The sequence below is a fragment of the Macaca fascicularis genome, chromosome 12 (assembly GCF_037993035.2).
Source record: "Macaca fascicularis isolate 582-1 chromosome 12, T2T-MFA8v1.1".
Taxonomy (NCBI): domain Eukaryota; kingdom Metazoa; phylum Chordata; class Mammalia; order Primates; family Cercopithecidae; genus Macaca; species Macaca fascicularis.
Window position 1 is genome coordinate 127,772,499 of NC_088386.1, and position 18,593 is coordinate 127,791,091.

An 18,593-nucleotide genomic window follows, 5' to 3' on the forward strand; every position below is an offset into this window, starting at 1 on the left:
AAAGGTCTCTCATCCACTTTCGTCACTTTAAAAATCAATGTGCCTAAGGATTTTGTTGTAATTCCCCTCCCAGGCTTCCCACTTTAGAAAATATACTCTGGACTGGCCAAGCGTGGTGGCTCACGTCTGTAATCTCAGCACTTTGGGAGGTTGAGGCAGGTGGATCACCCGAGGTCAGGAGTTGGAGACCAGCCTGGCCAACACGGAAAAACCTCGTCTCTACTAAAAATACAAAAATTAGGCAGGCGTGGTAGTGGGCACCTGTAATCCCAGCTACTTGGGAGGCTGAGGCAGGAGAATTGCTTGAACCCGGGAGGCAGAGATTACAATGAGCTGAGATTGTGCCACTGAACTCCAGCCTGGGTGACAGAGCTAGACTCTGTTTCGAAAAAAAGAAAATATACTCCAGGCTTCTCCCACGATTATTTCCTTTCATGATAGGAGCTCCTTTCCCGGTCAGTCTACCTCCTGAGAATGTTAACTGCATACAATTATGATAGTCACTGCCTTTTTTTTTTTTTTCTGATGTTGATCTCCAGGTTTAGCGATTGGAGATTGGATTTCAAAGAGAAGAGATTCAAATGCAGTAATGCTGCCAGCCAGAAGACCTAGCTCCCTCCCTGAGTTGGAATCAGTGAGATATGTGACAGGAAAGACTGTGTTGGCAGAAGGGCTTGATATATGTTTCAAGAGCGAAATGAAAACTATCCTCCATAGTTCTCAGCTATAGATCACTAAACCTCCCTCCCTCCCTCCCTCCCCCCTTCCTTCCTTCCTTCCTTCCTTCCTTCCTTCCTTCCTTCCTTCCTTCCTTCCTTCCCTCCCTCCCTCCCTCCCTCCCTCCCTCCCTCCCTCCCTCCCTCCCTCCCTCCCTCCTTCCTTCCTTCCTTCCTTCCTTCCTTCCTTCCTTCCTTCCTTTCGATGGAGTCTCGCTCTGTTGCCCAGGCTGGAGTGCAGTGGCACAATATCAGCTCACTGCAAGCTCCGCCTCCCAGGTTCACACCATTCTCCTGTCTCAGCCTCCCGAGTAGCTGGGACTACAGGCACCCACCACCACACCCGGCTAATTTTTTGTATTTTTAGTAGAGACGGGGTTTCACTGTGTTGGCCAGGATGGTCTTGATCTCCTGACCTCATGATCCGCCTGCCTCTGCCTCCCAAAGTGCTGGGATTACAGGCATGAGGCACCATGCCCAGCCAACCATAGGATTTTCTTTTTTTTTTTTTTTTGAGATGGAGTCTTGCTCTGTCAGCCAGACTGGAGTGCAGTGGCACAATCTCGGCTCACTGCAAGCTCTGCCTCCTGGGTTCACGCCATTCTCCTGCCTCAGCCTCCCAAGTAGCTGGGACTACAGGCGCCTGCCACCATGACTGGCTAATTTTTTGTATTTTTAGTAGAGACAGGGTTTCACCGTGTTAGCCAGGATGGTCTCGATCTCCTGACCTCGTGATCCACCCGCCTCGGCCTCCCAAAGTGCTGGGATTACAGGTGTGAGCCACCGTGCCTGGCCAACCACAGGATTTTCTTAAGGAGCAAACACTCAGTGGGCATTGAGGGTATAGGCCAATGGGCTCTCTCAGACATTGCTGGGATCAACTGGTAAAATTCCTTTCCCCGAAATGGGGAAGCCATTTGGCATGAACGCTGATGTTTTAACTTTTTGACCCATTAATTTCTAGGAATTCTATCCTAAGAAAATAATTCTAAACATGGTAAAAGCTCAATGCCCAATTATTTTCAATATAACTTTTCTTTTCTTTTCTTTTTTTTTTTTTTTTTGAGTTAGAGTCTTGCTCTGTCACCCAGGCTGGAGTGCAATGGTGCAATCTCAGCTCACTGAAATCTCTGCATCCCGGGTTCAAGTGACTCTCCTGCCTCAGTCTCCCAAGTAGCTGGGACTACAGGTGTGTGCCATCATGCCCAGCTAATTTTTATATTTTTAATAGAGAGGGTTTCACCATGTCAACCAGACTGGTCTCGAACTCCTGACCTCAAATGATCCACCTGCCTTGGCCTCCCAAAGTGCTGGGATTACAGACAGGAGCCACCATGCCCAACTTATAACACTGTTATAGAGGGGGATAAAAGCAGAAACAATCGAATCGTATCTGTGCATGGGGTTTGGTAACTATTTAATTACCTGTGCTGTACTTGGTTTTTTCCCATTGCAAGGAAGAATGACTCACGTAGGACTCGTTGCTAGGATGCCAAGCCTGAGACAGGAAAGCTGCCCAGACCAAGTCACCTGGGGTCTCTCTCCTTCCTCCAGGGCCTTCCTGCAGGTCTCACCCCACAACTACTCCCCTTTCTTTGTGTATCTGCTCTAACCTTCATTTGTTCCTGACAGCCTTCGTGTGGCCAAGACCCAAGGTCCGTTGCCTCTTTCTTCCTAGCTAACAAAGCCCGCTCTCCCTCTCTCTGCCCCGGCCTCCCTTTCTGAAATCTGCAGCCCAAATGTGCTGGGTGCTGATTCTCCTGTTTTCTCCCCTCTCTCTGTAGCTCTGGGACAGAACTGAACATTCCTTCAAATGCCATCTGAAGACAAAATCAAAACCGCTTTCAAATTCTTTTAAAACCATTACATAAAATATAAATTGCTTGTCAACTTTATAAATAGCGAGAAGCAATGAATCGGCTGTCCATTTGCTAAATTCATCAAATTGGTCATTCAGAGAAACTGGTAAAAAGAATTCTAAAAACACGAAATGTTGGCAAAACAGAAAATGACTTTTAAAAGAATTCAAGAGAAATCAGTATAAACTGAAAGATTCTTATATCAAAAATATTACGAATTTGGAATATCATTATATAAAGAGTGTGATCAGAAAAAAGTTAAGTTGACCCTCTAGTTCTCAACAATTTAAACATTTCTTAAAATGTCAATAAGATAGTAAAGAATAATATTAAATATGTTAAAAGCATATTCCCTAAAATGGTGACTGGAAAATCGGTGTACTGACTAGGCTTAGTGAGTTGGTCATTTAGTGACAAATTGATAAAAGATGGATTCTCATGGAATTTATTGTGAAACCCACCACTGACTTGCCCTAAGAAAGCCATGGGTAGCTTCTCTCTCTCTGGATGTGTGTCTGTCTCAGACTCTGTCTCTGTCTCCCTGTATCTCTCTGTCCCTCTCTGTCTGTCTCTGTCCCTCTCTGTCTGTCTCTGTCTATGTCGCTATCTTCCTCTGTCTGTCTGTCTCTCTTGGTGTCTTGCTCTGTCTCTTCGTCTGTCTCTCCTCAGCCCCTCCCGTGCTGCAGCTCCTCTCTGCACACCAGCTCCTGTCTTCCGTTGCCCCATTCTTCAACTGGCCAGGGTGTCCTGCCTACCCATTCCCCCTCAGAGCCTAAGTGCCCCTACCCTGCCACTCAGTGCCCTGTTTACTGAAGGACTCCACTCAGGCCTGTGTCCGAATTTCAGAGTCTCCCTTTGTCGCCCAGGCTGGAGTTCAGTGGTGCAATCTCAGCTCACAGCAACCTCAACCTCCTCGGTTCAAGTGATTCTCCTGCCTCGGAGTATCTAGGACTACAGGCTTGTGCTACCACACCTGGCTAATTTTTGTATTTTTAGTGGAGATGGGGTTTTGCTATGTTGGCCAGGCTGGTCTTGAGCTCCTGACCTCAGGTGATCTGCCTGCCTCAGCCTCTCAAAGTGCTGGGATTACAGGCATGAACCACTGTGCCCGGCCTGAATTTCAAATTATTAGAGAGAGGAATTGCCTGACTTGGCTCCGGGCAGGGGTTTCACGAATCAGGTGGGACTGCATGGAGCCACGTGGAGCCACACCTTATAGGACATTCTGAAGGAGGCAGTAATGTGTCTAGGGTGCAGCTGCTCCCACCGGGTCCTCCCACTTCGTCCCATGGATCCAGTTCTAAAGGTGCCCTCACCTGCATGATCCACTGCTCCCATCCCATCACGAAGGGGCTTCTGCCGTCTCCTGAGAGTGGTTCGCCTGCCTACCCACTCTGCTAAACTAGCAACCCTCTGTTCCTGTACTCTGCTTTAGTTTTCCTCACAGCATCCTTGATGTGAAATTTCATATTTATTAATCTTTTATCGGCCTCCCCAACCAGAACCTAAGATCCCCCTGGGCAGGGACTTTGTCCTCTTCACTGCCCCAGCCCTAGCTCCTACAATCGTGCCTGAGTATTTGGTGAACGAGTGAAATCGACTCACATCCTCCTCAATGGGAGGCCCCCAAAGTCTTGTCCAGGAGTTGCTCCAGGACCACTTCCAAAATGGGACCACCGGGCTGGGGTGGTGGCCAGTCAGTCCTCTGCCCCCCGTCTGTCTCCCCGACACCCCAGGCCTCCTCTGCCGGCTCCAGCCACCTTCCCAGGGGGAAAGGAGGGGAAGATTGTCTCATTGTCTCTTTATTCTCCAGATGAGCTTCAGAATTATTTGGGCTTGTTTCCCAAAAAGTTCCACTGAAATTTTGGTGGACACCACATTAAATGTGCACCTCCATTTAAAAAGAAAAGACATTGTTACAACATTGAGGCTTCTCACCATGAGCACACTTCTCTTTTCTTCCTTTAAAACCCTCAGTAAAATTCTGTAGTTTTCAGAGTTTCTGCGTATTTATTGTTCAGCTTAGTTCTAGGGTGTTTGATTTTTACAGTTGCTATTGTGTGTGTGTGTGTGGAGGGGGGTCTTTCCCCTCCTTTTTTATTTTCTAATTGTTGGTATAGAGGAAAGGAAGTGATTTGTGAATGTTTCTTTTGTATCTATTCATTTTATCTAATTTCACTCTTAATAATTCTAAGAATTTTTCATTGGTTATCAGGGCTATAAAACTGCATTATCGACAAATGGTAATTTTCTCTCTTTCCCTTTTCTTCCTCGAGTTGTATGTCTTTTTCAGCTGTTCCTTATTGCATTCAGCAAAGCAGATCTTCTCTTAAATAAACCTTTCATTAGGGAAGACATTCAGGACTCCGCAGAATATTTAAAGAACAAAACCATGAAAGTGACACACCTCGACTTCTGGGATGCTGCCAATGCAGTACTTAGAGGAGATTTATGGCTCCCAGTGCTTATATTAAAGAGGCAGAAACGAGAAACAATAAATCAAGCTGATACCTAATGAACTTTGTTCCCTTTAAGCTATGAACCAAGAGAATGGAGAAAAAGGAAGTAATAAATCTAAACAAAATGTAGGAAGAAGAGATAATTGATAAACTTAATCAGTAGCACATGGGAGGAAATGGCCCTTCTGCAGAGCAGGCCAGGGTGGGACCGCATGGAGAAGTGGGAACAGGTCCTTCCAGGCAGCCTGGCTCTTCCTTCTCATCATGTACCGGAAGGTGGGTGGGTTTGAGGCAGGAGGCTCTGTTGAACCCATGGCCCACCCACTGGCCACGGACTTCTGAGGGGAGTATTTGCTGGAACCAGTACTCTGGAAATACTTGGGTGGGGTAGAGAATGCCCAAAATCAGGAATGCATCCGAGCAGTTGCGGCCTCCAGAGAGAAAAAGGTGCTAAGCTGGGGTGAGCAGTGAGTGTGCCGCATAGGGGCCTCACATCATACTTTGTAAATCCATCTGGTCTCATGCTACTTAGAGGGTCCTTGTTTCCCTCTGTCTTGTCTTCAAATTTCTTTTCAGAATTCCACCCTGATGGAGAAAAAGGCAAGTTGTTGGTTTTGTTTGCCCTCAGGCCAGAACATTTGGGGATGAGGGAGGGTGGAAGAGGGCACAGGTGGCTAGTGTGGGAAGACTGGTTATGCTGGGCCCCCAACTACTTTTTGGGGTGGTTGCTTGGAGGATTTAAAGCTATGTTTATTTTTCATTCATCTGAGATGGTCTAGAAATAACACAATGCTGTTTTTTTTTTTTTTTTTAAAGGGAAAACTCCCTTACACTTGGTCTTTAAAAAATTCATAAGCCATTAGCCAAATTCTAAAAAGAAGCAAATGCAAATTAATACACTCTGAAAAAGGAATGAACTAATACAAAATGTCTTACAAGCAAAATGAGGGAATCAGCTTCTCAGCAGTCTGCTTGTATGTTTTTGTAACCAAATGGAAATTGTTATCTTCCCAGGGGCTCGACATCTATTCCTCTCAACTCAATGTAATGTGCAGCAATTGTTTTTAATAGAGAAGACAAAGCTCCCAGCTGTGTTTCTGAACAAACAGAAGGACAGAAGGACATCTTGGCATCGATCTGGTTTCTGCTTATAATCGCTGGATGGCCTCTTTGTTTTACAAGAGAAAGGGAATCAGCTCCCATTTTCCAGGTGGGAGTCAGTGTCAAAACGGCTTAGCAGGCACTGGCTCCCTGGTGAGCTGAGTTCTGGCACAAGCAAACTAGAGTCTCCTGGAAGGGAAGAATGAAGACCCTATTCGTCTCTTCCAGGTCAAGATCTGAAGTCAGGAGATTTGTGGGAGGGCTCTGGCCAAGGTCTCCTGGCTGAAAGGGCTGCACCACTCCTGGCACAATGTGAGCTGAGGCTGGCAGTTCCAGGGCTCGCCCACCCAGCTGGTATGGAGGTTTGGGGAGACTCCCAAGTCTGCGAAGGTGACCTAAGGAAACTGAGGTCTGGGAACCCAAATGAGGGCTACCATTGAGGTATGAACAGCAGGGGCATCACCGCAATAGTCCACAGGTGTCCTGCAGACTTTGGGACGAATTTTCAGCAGTGACACTGGGGGGCAGCAGTAGAGGCAAAGATGGCAGCGGAATCTACCTGCCTGGTGTGGGGAGGACTCAAGTTGGTTGGAAGCACTGACCTTCTTGGTAACAGAAGCTTACAGACATGTGATTGGACATTCAGAGATGTGATTCCTTTGTATGCTAAGCAGGTGAAGCAGTTTACTGTTCTTCTCCATGCACTTAGCAGTATGTTAATTTTCAGCACTTGGCAAAATCAAGTTAGTCTGGGTAGCTTTAAGAAAAGAAACAGGGCCGGGCGCGGTGGCTGACACCTGTAATCCCAGCACTTTGGGAGGCCAAGGTGGGTGGATCATCTGAGGTCAGGGGTTGGAGACCAGCCTGGCCAATATGGTGAAACCCTGTCTCTACTTAAAATACAAAAATTAGCTGGGTGTGGTGGTGGGTGCCTATAATTCTAGCTATTTGGGAGGTTGAGGCAGGAGAATCACTTGAATTCGGGAGGTGGAAGTTGTAGTGAGCCGAGATTATACCACTGCACTCCAGCCTGGGTGACAGAATTACCTTTTTTTTTTTTTTGAGACAGGTTCTCTGTCGCCCAGGGCTGGAGTGCAGTGGCGCCATCTTGGCTTACTGCAACTTCTACCTCCCAGGCTCAAGCAATCCTCCCACCTCAGCCTTCTGAGTAGCTAGAACCACAGGCACATGCCACCATACCAGCTAATTTTTGTATTTTATGTACAGATGGGGTTTTTGCCATGTTGTCCAGGCTGGTCTTGAACTCCTAGGCTCAAGTGTTTCACCTGCCTCTGCCTCCCAAAGGGCTGGGATTACAGGCATGAGTCACCATGTCTGGCCAGAATTATATTTTCTTGTAGTGGTTAAATATATCTTCTAAAGGGCTTTACTTAAGGCAATGTTAGCTTCTGTAACAAATAAACCTCAAAGTATATCCTGTTTATACATGATAGGGAGTTCAAAGTGCATACTGTGGCCAGCTGTGGCCACATACTGTGGCTCTCAGCACTGATTCTTGGACCCAGGATCCTGCCATCTTATGGCTCTGTTATCTTCAGCATGTTGCTTCCAGGGTCACCATGTTTGTTCACATCAAGCTGTCTGAGGGTGAAGAACATGGAGGAATGAACATACACACACATACACACACACAAACTTTTCATGTGCTGGGAAGTAGCACGGGTTGCTTCTGCTCATGTTCCATTGGCTGGAACTCAGTCATATGGCCACACTTAACTGCAGAGGAGGCTGGGAAATGAAGTCCTGCAATGCCTGGGAAGAAGAGGAAATTGGTTGGTGAACAGATAACAGTTTGTGCCTGTAGGGAAGGAAAATAAATCTTTTTCTTCTACTCTTCCAGGTTCTCTGGCTAGAGCTCTGTAAATTAGACTAATGGAAGACAGATTAATAGGCAGAAAAAAAAAAGTTTATTAGCATGTGTATCATGCATGCACATGGGAGCATTTGGAGATGAGTAACTCAAAGGGGTAGAAGTTGGAGTCTAGATACTATATCCAACTTAGCAGGAGAAAGAGAGGGAGGGAAGGGGCACTTAGGGAAAAGCAAATGACATTTTGGAAATATAAGTGAGCCCTTAGGAGAATAAATGTGAGATGGAATAGTTTGTACCAGTGTCTGCCTGGGTGTGGTGCTGAGTCTTGTCTCTGAGAAGGGAAGATTAGAGGTACTCCTGGGGAGGAGATTTATGGCAATTGAGTTCTTTTGGGAACTTCTGCTTTTAGGCAGACAAGGGATTTCAGGAACTCAAATGACTTTGTCACAAAATAATTCTTATGCCAAAGTGGCACATTTGAGGGTGGCATTTACTGATTCCCTCATGCCCCAGCTATCACACTGATTATCACAAGAGACCCAGAGTGCCCTTCGCAAACGTTGAATTGGAAATGTCAAGTTCAGCATGGAAATGTCACAGTCCTTGAACATGCTTGTTGAATGAATAAGTGAAAAGCACACTTCTGTTGAAGGGGAGGGAATGTATGATTCTGATCTTTGGACCAGACTCTCTTCCTTGACAGCCTTTTTTTTTTTCAAAGCGAATTTCGCTCTGTTATCTAGGCTGGAGTGCAGTGGTGTGATCTCAGCTCACTGAAACCTCCACCTCTTGGGTTCAAGCGATTCTCCTGCCTCAGCCTCCTGAGTAGCTGGGATTACAGGCACCTGATGCCACATCTGGATAATTTTGTATTTTTAGTAGACATGGGGTTTCACCATGTTGGTCAGGCTGGTCTTGAACTCCTGATCTCAGGTGATCCACCTGCCTCGGCCTCCCAAAGTGCTGGGATTACAGGCGTGAGCCACTGGGCCTGGCCTGTCTTTCTTGGTAGCCTTTCTATCTTAGTCGTTCTGAGAGTTTGTGCCAAGGAGCACAGTGACACATTCTGTAACCCTTACCTTGGAACCATTGTTCTGGGGATCCTTCACAACCCCACAAGTGTCATCTACCCGGTGACATCGCATTCATGCTGCTTTGGTGTCCAAGGCATTGAAGGCCATGCTGAGAGGGTGATGTCGGTGTTTGTTACAGCTGAAGTGACTCCTTCACGGTCATCTTATTTTCTCCTGACAAATACATGTGCCCTCTCAACCCCTGGACCAACAAGGGTGCTTTTTGTTCATCTCAATAAGAAGTACTTTCTTTGTTTCCTCATTTGCTGCATGCTCTGCCTCGTGGCTGCTCCAGCGTCCGTACTGATCAGCATCCAGTGTCTGGGCACTGTGCTGGCACTCATTAGGCTTTAGATCCCCCGTTCTAGTAGCCACCTGCAGGGCAGGGCTCTGCAGTAGACTCTTTCGGCTCCGATGGGGGTCTATTTGAGTGGTCCAGAAACCCCCAGGTTCTCTGGCTTCTGGGGCATTTTGTAAATGGCTATTTTGTGCTATTTTACTAACGGTGTCAGATAATGAAAAGACAAATGCAAATCAAAACTACCATGAGATATCACCTCCCATTCATTAGTATGGCTACCATTAAACAAAAACTTCAGAAAATAACAAGTGTCCGTGAGGATGTGGAGAAATTGGAACACTTGTGTGTTGTTGGTAGGGATGTAAAATGGTACATTCTGCTGAATAGTCTAGGGAGAAAGGTAAAAAATAAAAAATATGGTGGCTCACGCCTGTAATCCCAGCACTTTGGCAGGCTGAGGCGGGTGGATCACCTGAGGTCAGGAGTTTGAGACCAGCCTGGCCAACATGGCGAAACCCTGTCTCTACTAAAAATACAAAAAAAAAAAAAAAAAAAAAAAAAAAAAAATAAGCTGGGCATGGTGGTGGGTGCCTGTAATCCCATCTACTCGGGAGGCTGAGGTAGGAGAATCACCTGAACCCGGGAGGCCGATGTTGCAGTGAGCCGAGATGGTGCCATTGTACTCCAGCCTGGGCGACAGATTGAGACTTCATCTCAAAAAGAAAAGAAAAGAAAAGAAAATGCTGCATCTACTGTGGAAGATAGTATAGAGGGTCTTCAAAAAATTAAAGAGAATTGTCATCACTTCTGGGTATATACTCAAATTGAAAACAGGGTCTTGAAGAGATATTTGCACACCTGTGTTCAGAGCAGCATTATGCACAACAGCTAACACGTGGAAGCAACTCAGCTGTCCATTGATGGGTGAATAAAGCAAATTGTGATTATATATAAAAGGAAACACTGGTCAGTCTACAAAAGGAAGGAAATTCTGGCACTTGTTACAACATGAATGAACTTTGAGGACATATGCTAAATGAAATAAGACAGTCACCAAAGGACAACTAATTTAGCCAGGCGTGGTGGCGGGTGCCTGTAGTCCTAGTTACTGGGAGTCTGAAGTGGGAGGATTGCTTGAGTCCAGGAGTTCAAGGCTGCAGCGAGCTGTGATTGTGGCATTGCACTCCAGCCTGGGCAACAGAGTGTGGGCCTGTCTCTGCAACAACAACAAAACAAGACAAATCCTCTGTGATTGCATTTATCTGAAGAACTTACAGTAGTCAAAATCATAAAGAGAGAGAGTAGAATGGTGTTGCCACAGGTTGGGGGATGGGGAGAATGGGGACTTACTATTTAGTAGACGTAGAGTTTCAGTTTTACAATATTAAAGGGTTATGGAGGTGGATGGTGGTGCTGGTTACACAACATTATGAATCTAATGCCACTGAACTGTACAATTTAAAATGATTAAGGGCCGGTGTACAATTTAAATGGTTAAGGGCTCACACCTGTAATCCCAGCACTTGGGAAGGCTGAGGTGAGTGGATCACTTGAGGACAGGAATTAGAGACCAGCCTGGCCAACACGGTGAAACCCCGTCTCTACTAAAAATACAAAAATTAGCCTGGCGTGCTGGCAGGCATCTGTAGTCCCAGCTACTTGGGAGGCTGAGGCAGGAGAATCACTTGAACCTGGGAGGCGGAGGTTGCAGTGAGCCGAGATCTCACCACTGCACTCCAGCCTGGGGACAGAGCAAGACTCCGTCTAAAATAAAAAAGAATAAATAAAATGGTTAAGGTGGTAAATGTTATGTATATTTTACCACAGAGGAAGTAAAAGAAAACAGGTAACTGTAGCCACTTGTGCCTGGGATGGGGAGGGGAACGAAGGAGGCCACCCATTTCATATCACCGGGGAAGTACACCTTTTTATTATTATTATTATTTTTTGAGACGGAGTCTCGCTCTGTCACCAGGCTGGAGTGCAGTGGCACGATCTCAGCTCACTACAACATCTGCCTCCCGGGTTCAAGCAATTCTCCTGCCTCAGCCTCCTGAGTAGGTGGTACTACAGGTGCATGCCACCACGCCCGGCTAATTTTTGTATTTTTAGTAGAGACGGGGTTTCACCATGTTGGCCAGGATGGTCTCAATCTCTTAACTTTGTGATCCACCCGTCCGGCCTCCCAAAGTGCTGGGATTACAGGTGTGAGCCACTGCGCCTGACTGGAAATACATCTTTATATAGCTCTCCTCCCCTCATGGGGGCTTGTGGGGAAGTGAGAAAGGAAAGCAGGGGAGCCTGGAAGTCTCTGGAAGCTCTTTGGTACTTCCAAAAGGTGGAAATGGGGAAATCTCTGTTCAGCAGAGCATGTTTTTGAATTTTGGGGGTTGCCCAGGGAGGCCTGGAAGCCAGTGCGGGGAGGGCCACATTGTTCAGCACACCAGGATGCTGAGTTTGAAGGGGGCATAGGGAGGACCTCAAAATTGACAGCAGGGAGCAGGCGCAGTGGCTCACACCTGTAATTCCAGCACTCTGGGAGGCCAAGGTGGGCAGATCACCTGAGATCAGGAGTTCAAGACCAGCCTGGCCAACATGGCAAAACCCTGTCTCTACTTAAAATACAAAAATTAGCTGGGCATGGTGGCACATGCCTGTAATCCCAGCTACTTGGGAGGCTGAGGCAGGAGAATCACTTGAACCCAGGAGGCAGAGGTTGCAGTGAGCCAAGATTGCACCACTGCTCTCCAGCCTGGGCAACAGAACGAGACTCTGTCTAAAAGAAAAAAAAAAAAAAAAAGGAAGCAGGGCGTGTTGGGGTATGGAACATATTCAGGAAGCTGCAGGAGGAAGTTTCTAGTGATGGAGACCTAGGAAATTGTTAAGACTCTAAGAATCTTTGTAGTAAAACAGCTCCATTACTACCTACCGAGACCCAGGTACTCACTAGGGCCTGGACCCTGGTCTACCCCTGTAAGGTACATGGATGTGCTTTGGTCAAGGAATAGGCGGAGGCGGATATCCAGGTCCGCATGACTCCATGAGTTTGGCGCGCAGGTGCACACCTCTACTTGTTATATAACCCGTTTGCGTAAGTTCATACTTGGCTCTGAGCCACTATTGTCTGTAGAAGGTATAATTACCCTGCTAATGCTGTACAGGGGCTCTTGAGGCTCGGCTTGGCTCAACATGGCTGGACATGGCTCTTGTGCAGGTGTGCTGACTCCCAGAGAAAGAGCTAGAGAGCCAAAGCTGTCTGTCTTACAGATGGACAGGAGGGAGCCAAGACATAGCTTGGCTCTCTCATGCCCAGAGAGAGAAAGAGTTAAGCTGCTGACCCTGAAGGCAGTGGAGAGCTGGCCGCACAGGTGTGCATGGGAACTACAGGACTAAGCAGCTGAGACAGGGCAGACAGTGTAAAAGAGCTAGTTTGAGTAAGCCGTGTAAGAGAGCTGCTGCTGAATAAAACCATATTCACCTGCCTACGGCCCTCCAAGTCTTCTTTCTGCCTATCCACCCACTCCCCTCGGACTTCAGCATAGGCTGGACCCTGATCCCAGGACCTGATAAACTCTCTACTGTCTGTGTCTCTCGCCTTCTTTTCCTCAGTTCAGATTTCTGAGAAAGAACCTGACTGGCCAATCAGTTCCCACTCCCCTTTCATATCAGGCACGCAGAGGTCAGATTCCCGCTGTGACCAATCAGCGGTGGCCGGGGAGTAGGGAACATGGCCGCCCTCACTAGCAACAACCTGACGCTGCTTCTTCCACCAAGGGCTGAGTGGGTGAGTGCTCCCCTCAGAGTGAGATTCCTTGCTGCTCCTGGAAAGGACCGAGTAGTACCGTCTACCTATTTTGCCCAAAGTCATACGGCTGTTAAGGGTCAGAGGCAAGTTTCAAGTCTTGGTCTGTTGACGCCAAAGGCCCTTACCCATCTGTCCTTTATTCTACATTGGCCTTTCAGAGCAAGATGTAGGAGACACAGGAGGGTGGAAAGAAATTCTTTGGCCAAGACTGAAATATGGCCAGATGGTGGAAATAAAAAAGTATTATTTTTGATCACTTCTATAGAAGATACATTTACAAACCTTCTATCAAGAAGTTATTAAGCCCCTAAACAAAAATCCCTCATGCTACAGGATAATACAGGAAAGAAAGCCAATAAATCATTACCCAAATTTTGGAAAAGTGGCATGAATTGCACTTTATAAAGTCAAGGGAATGGAGTGAGGTCATCTTAAAAGGCAGAAGGCCCCTCAAATTAGAGCCAGCTGTGCTCCGGCTCCACACCTGGCTCCACACGCGGCCTCGTCCGCATGAGAGATGAGCCGGGAATGGGATAAAAACCATCCCAGAACCCACAGGAAATGCAAGTCCCTCGCCAGGTAGAGGCTGAAGTAGGAATGCAATGATATTAGCAGCTCTTCAAACTCCATAGTTCAGTACTTCAGAGAAATCCTCAAGGGCTTTTAAAGCTTTCTGCTCCTTTGGTTTATTTTGTTTTTAAAAACTGCCTTCTCCCAACCTCTTTCTCTTCCTCTAGTCTCATGGTTACTTCCTGTTCCAGGCACCTGCACAATAGTCCCAATTTCCCCTAATTAAGACCCCTAAGTATTTGCCCTAAGTTCTGTTGGAGAGCTCTGTACCCCAACCTCCTCCATGAAAAGAGGTTCATAGAGGAAATTCCAACCAAGACTACTTGGGTCTGAATCCTGTTCTCATTTTTACTAGCTGTGTGATCCAGATTCTATGCCTTGGTTTCATTTGCAAAGTGGGGATAAGAATAGTAACCACCTGGCTGGGTACAGTGGCTCACACCTGTAATCCCAGCACTTTGGGAGGCTGAGGCGGGCGGATCACGAGGTCAGGAGATCGAGACCAGCCTGGCCAACATGGTGAAACCCTGTCTCCACTAAAAATACAAAAATTAGCTGGGTGTGGTGGCGCGTGCCTGTAATTCCAGCTACTCGGAAAGCTGAGGCAGGAGAATCGCTTGAACCAGGGGGTCGGAGGTTGGAGTGAGCCGAGATAAGGCCACTGCACTCCAGCCTGGCGACAGAGCAAGACTCCGTCTCAGAAAAATAAAAAACAAAAAAAGAACAGTAACCACCTAACAGACTTGTTGTGAGGGTTAAAGGAGATGATTTATGTTAATTACTGTAGTGGCTGGCACATGGTAACTGCTTAATACATATTAGCTACTTTTACAGGGAAGTAGAGGATAGAAAGGAGTTGCATTTTTATTGGATAACAACCCTAGACATTTTGTCCATTCCAGAGAAAGGCATGAAAAGGAATTTCCTGGAGCTGCCTGGTCTGGGGGCATGCAGGCATCCCTACTGGCATCTGTCTGTGGGTCTTTGCTTCTCCCAAGCATCATGGCTGAAAGGAATTCTATGAACTGTTGCCTTTCAATCTATTTCCAATTTTATGTGCACGTGCTTTGCTGCAAGACGATAAAGTGTCTCCTACTGGAGTAGGCAGAATGTATTTCTCTGCTCCATGGATGTGGGGCTTGGCTGTACGACGTGCTTTGGTCATTGGAGTGTGGGCAGAGTGACAGTATGTGAGTTCCAAAGAGCATCAATGCTGCCACCCACCCCTCTTGCACTTTCTGCTTTTCACCTTGGGAAGACCATACCCCAGGTAGCCACTGGCCTCAGAAAAAGAGACACATGAAGAGAACTAAATGCAACCCAGGGCCTAAGGAGAGCTGCTCTGGCCAGCAGGCACATTGGTGAGGGTGATATAGATAATTGCTGCTCTAAGCCACGGGGATTGTGGAGTTTGTTATCCAGTAGGATAACAGCAGAAACCTGGTGGATACAATGTTTTTAGGCTCAAGGTGATCACAGCATGAACAGCAGAGTACCTGGTTCCAGACATCCGATAAGCTGCTGTCCGAATAAACTTCTAACATCACGCCTTCCCCCGCTGCCTGTATACTTAAGTCCACTCTCCTTTGCTCTGCAGTGAAGGCTCTTCTCACTTGAATTGCAACCAAATTTTCCTCACCTGTCCCCTCCTCCCTTAGCAAATTTTCCATCCCAGGAGCAGTGGCTCACATCTGTAATCCCAACACTTTGGAAAGCTGAGGCGGGAGGACTCGAGCCCAGGAGTTCGAGACCAATGTGGGCAACAAAATGAGACCTTCTCTCTACAAATAATAATACAAAAATTAGCCAGGCCTGGTGGCACATGCCTGTAGTCCCAGCTACTCGGGAGGATGAGTTGGGAGGATCACTTGAGCCTGGGATGTCGAGGCTGCAGTGAGCCATGATGACACTACTACACTGCAGCCTGGATGACAGAGTGAGATCCTGGCTCAAAAAAACAAAAACAAAAATAAAAAACCCAAAACAAAAACAAATACAAAAATCTTCCATTGCAGCCATACTGAAACCATGTGTACATTTCTGCTCCTGACCGCTTTTCTCCACCTAACTCCTAAACTTCATGAAGACAACCAGCCGTCCCATTCATCTCCCGCTTCTCTTAACACAGGCTGTCAGAGAGGAACGGGGCCCACCCCTGCTTCACTCACACCTCTCCGTCACTCTGGTGCCTTCGCCCTACTCCACTCCATCCCTCTGGATTAGAAGTAGGATGTGGTACCTACCTGCTTCTTATCCAGATCTCTCTGACATGCAGTCCTGGTGCCCTTTGTCACCCCATGTCAGCTCTGGGCACCCTCCCTGGTCCACCTTCATGTTAGCAGGACCCAGGTGACTCCTGGCACAAAGGGGGATGTTGGAAGCTGAGGGAACATTTCCTTGCAGGGGCAACAAAGACAGAGAAGAGTCCAGGCAGCCTTGAGGTGTTCATGGAGACTGACCTGCAGGCCAGGCCACGTTTGTTAATGAACTTGAGAAGCTGCCGAAGGAGGCCTGGGAAAGCCCTGACTTGACACCTGTGGCCGCTTCGCGCTCCTGAAGGCCATTCTCCCCTGGCAGGTGGATGTCGAGAAACGAATACATTCAAAGGACAGGGGGAAAGATATGGTTTGAATCTGTGTCCTGCCAGATCTCCCGTTGAATTGTAATCCCCAGTGTTAGAGGTGGGGCCTGGTGGGAGGTGGTTGGATCATGGGGGTGGATTTCCCTCTTGGTGCTGTTCTCGTGATAGTGAGTGCATTCTTGTGAGATCTCATTTAAAAGTGGGTGGCACCTCCCCGCTGTCTCTCTCGCTCCTGCTCCAGCCATGTGAAGTGCTCGCTTCCCCTTTGCCTTCTGCCATGATTGTAGGTTTCCTGAGGCCTCCCGGAAGCCGAGCAGATGCCAACCTCATGCTTCCTATACAGCCTGCAGAACCATGAGCCAATTAAACCTCTTTTTCTTTACAGATTATCCGGTCTCAGGTAGTTCTTTATAGCAGTGTGAGAACAGACTCATACAGGGAGTGAGGACCTCTCTGATCAAAGAAAAGCAGCCACCTGGTTTTTGTCCAGTGGTTCACTGAAAATATTTTACTGAATAAAACTTTTCCTAACTGGCAAGAATGGTCTAGAAGCAGATTGCTCAAATAATGGAAGAAGTCCTCTTGAGGCCAAGCTAGTCACTGACGCCTTGACTTAGAACAGCAAAGCCACTACCGGAAAACCTGAACACGCAAGATCGCAGTTCACAATTCAGAGCAGAGGGCCTGCAACCCTTCGAGGCCCGAAGCCAGAGAATGCCGGAGGAGAGTTTTATTGCAGGAACCTAAATTTAACCAGCTGGAACTCTTTTTAAACAATCATCCTACTCATATATTTAAAATAAATTGTGCATCTTTTAGCAGACAGTCAGCATTTCGTAATTAAGATGGAAGATGGGACAGAGTGTTCTTGGCTGCACTGATCCCAGAATCCCAGGCTCCTTTTCAGGAGCGCTTAGCATGTGGTAAAGACATTTGCGAAGGTAAGTGTGTTTCAGGCCCGTCAGATTGGAGCCCGCATACCTACACAGCAAGCAGCCACCGGTCCACTGAGCGGCACAAAGGGAGAACTTTCCAAGGTGATGTCATTTTCTCCTGACGTTCTACCAGTATCCTGTAGGGAGCTGGAAAGAAAAAGGACATTTTAGAAGGCTTAGTGGATTTACCAAAATCTCCTGGTAACAAATAATAAAATATTTCATAGAGCTACAATAGTTGAAACAGTGTGAAGTGATTAAAAAAGGAGCAGTTCTAATAGATTTTTTTTTAAAATAGACTTTAAGATACATAGGAAGTCAACATACAATAAAAGGGAAAAGGAAGCTCGTTCCTTGAAAAAAACCAATACTATTATATGAAACCTGACAAGTTTTACCATGAAAAAGTGTAGACAATTGGGAATGAGAAATAACCCCTGGTACCAGAACCTGACAAGTCAGCACAAAAAATTAGACAGATCGATCTCTTTTCTTTTTTTTGAGACAGAGTCTCGCTCCTGTCGCCCAGGCTGGAGAGCAGTGGCACGATCTTGGCTCACTGCAACCTCCACCTCTTGGGTTCAAGCAAGTCTCCTGCCTCAGCCTCCCAAGTAGTTGGGATTACAGGCACCCACCACCATGCACAGCTAATTTTTTGTATTTCATAGAGACAGGGTTTCACCATGTTGGTCAGGCTGGTCTTGAACTCCTGACCTCAGGTGATCCACCTACCTCGGCCTCCCAAAGTGCTGGGACTACAGGCATGAGCCATCATGTCCGGCCTCTTTTCTTTTCTTTCTTCTTCTTCTTCTTTTTTTTTTTTCTGGAGACAGGGTCTTGCTCTGTCACCCAGGCTGGAGTGCAGTGATATTATAACCTCTCACTGCAGCCTCAACCTTATGGGATAAATTGATCCTCCCAGCTCAGCCTCCTGAATAGCTGGGACTGCAGGTACACAACCATGCTCAGCTAAATTTTTTATTTTTTGTTGAGACAGGATCTCATTTTGTTGCCCAGACAGGTCTCAAACTCCTGTGCTCAAGCGGTCTCCCCACCTTGGCCTCCCAAAGTGTTGGGATTACTGGCCTCCCAGCCAGATCAATCTTTCTTTTGAATATTGATACAAAAATCCTAAATAAAATATTAGCAAATTCTATTCATCAATATTTAAGCCATAGTTTTATCACAGAAGTGTAAGAGAAGTTAAAAATTTGGAAAATTTGGTCCTGTAATTTACTGCATTAATAGGAAAAAGGTTATAAAAAATATAATTATTTTCAATGCTTCTCAGACTTTGATGTATATAAGCATTATGTAAGGATCCTTTGATGCATATAAGAATAAAAAAATGCATATTCA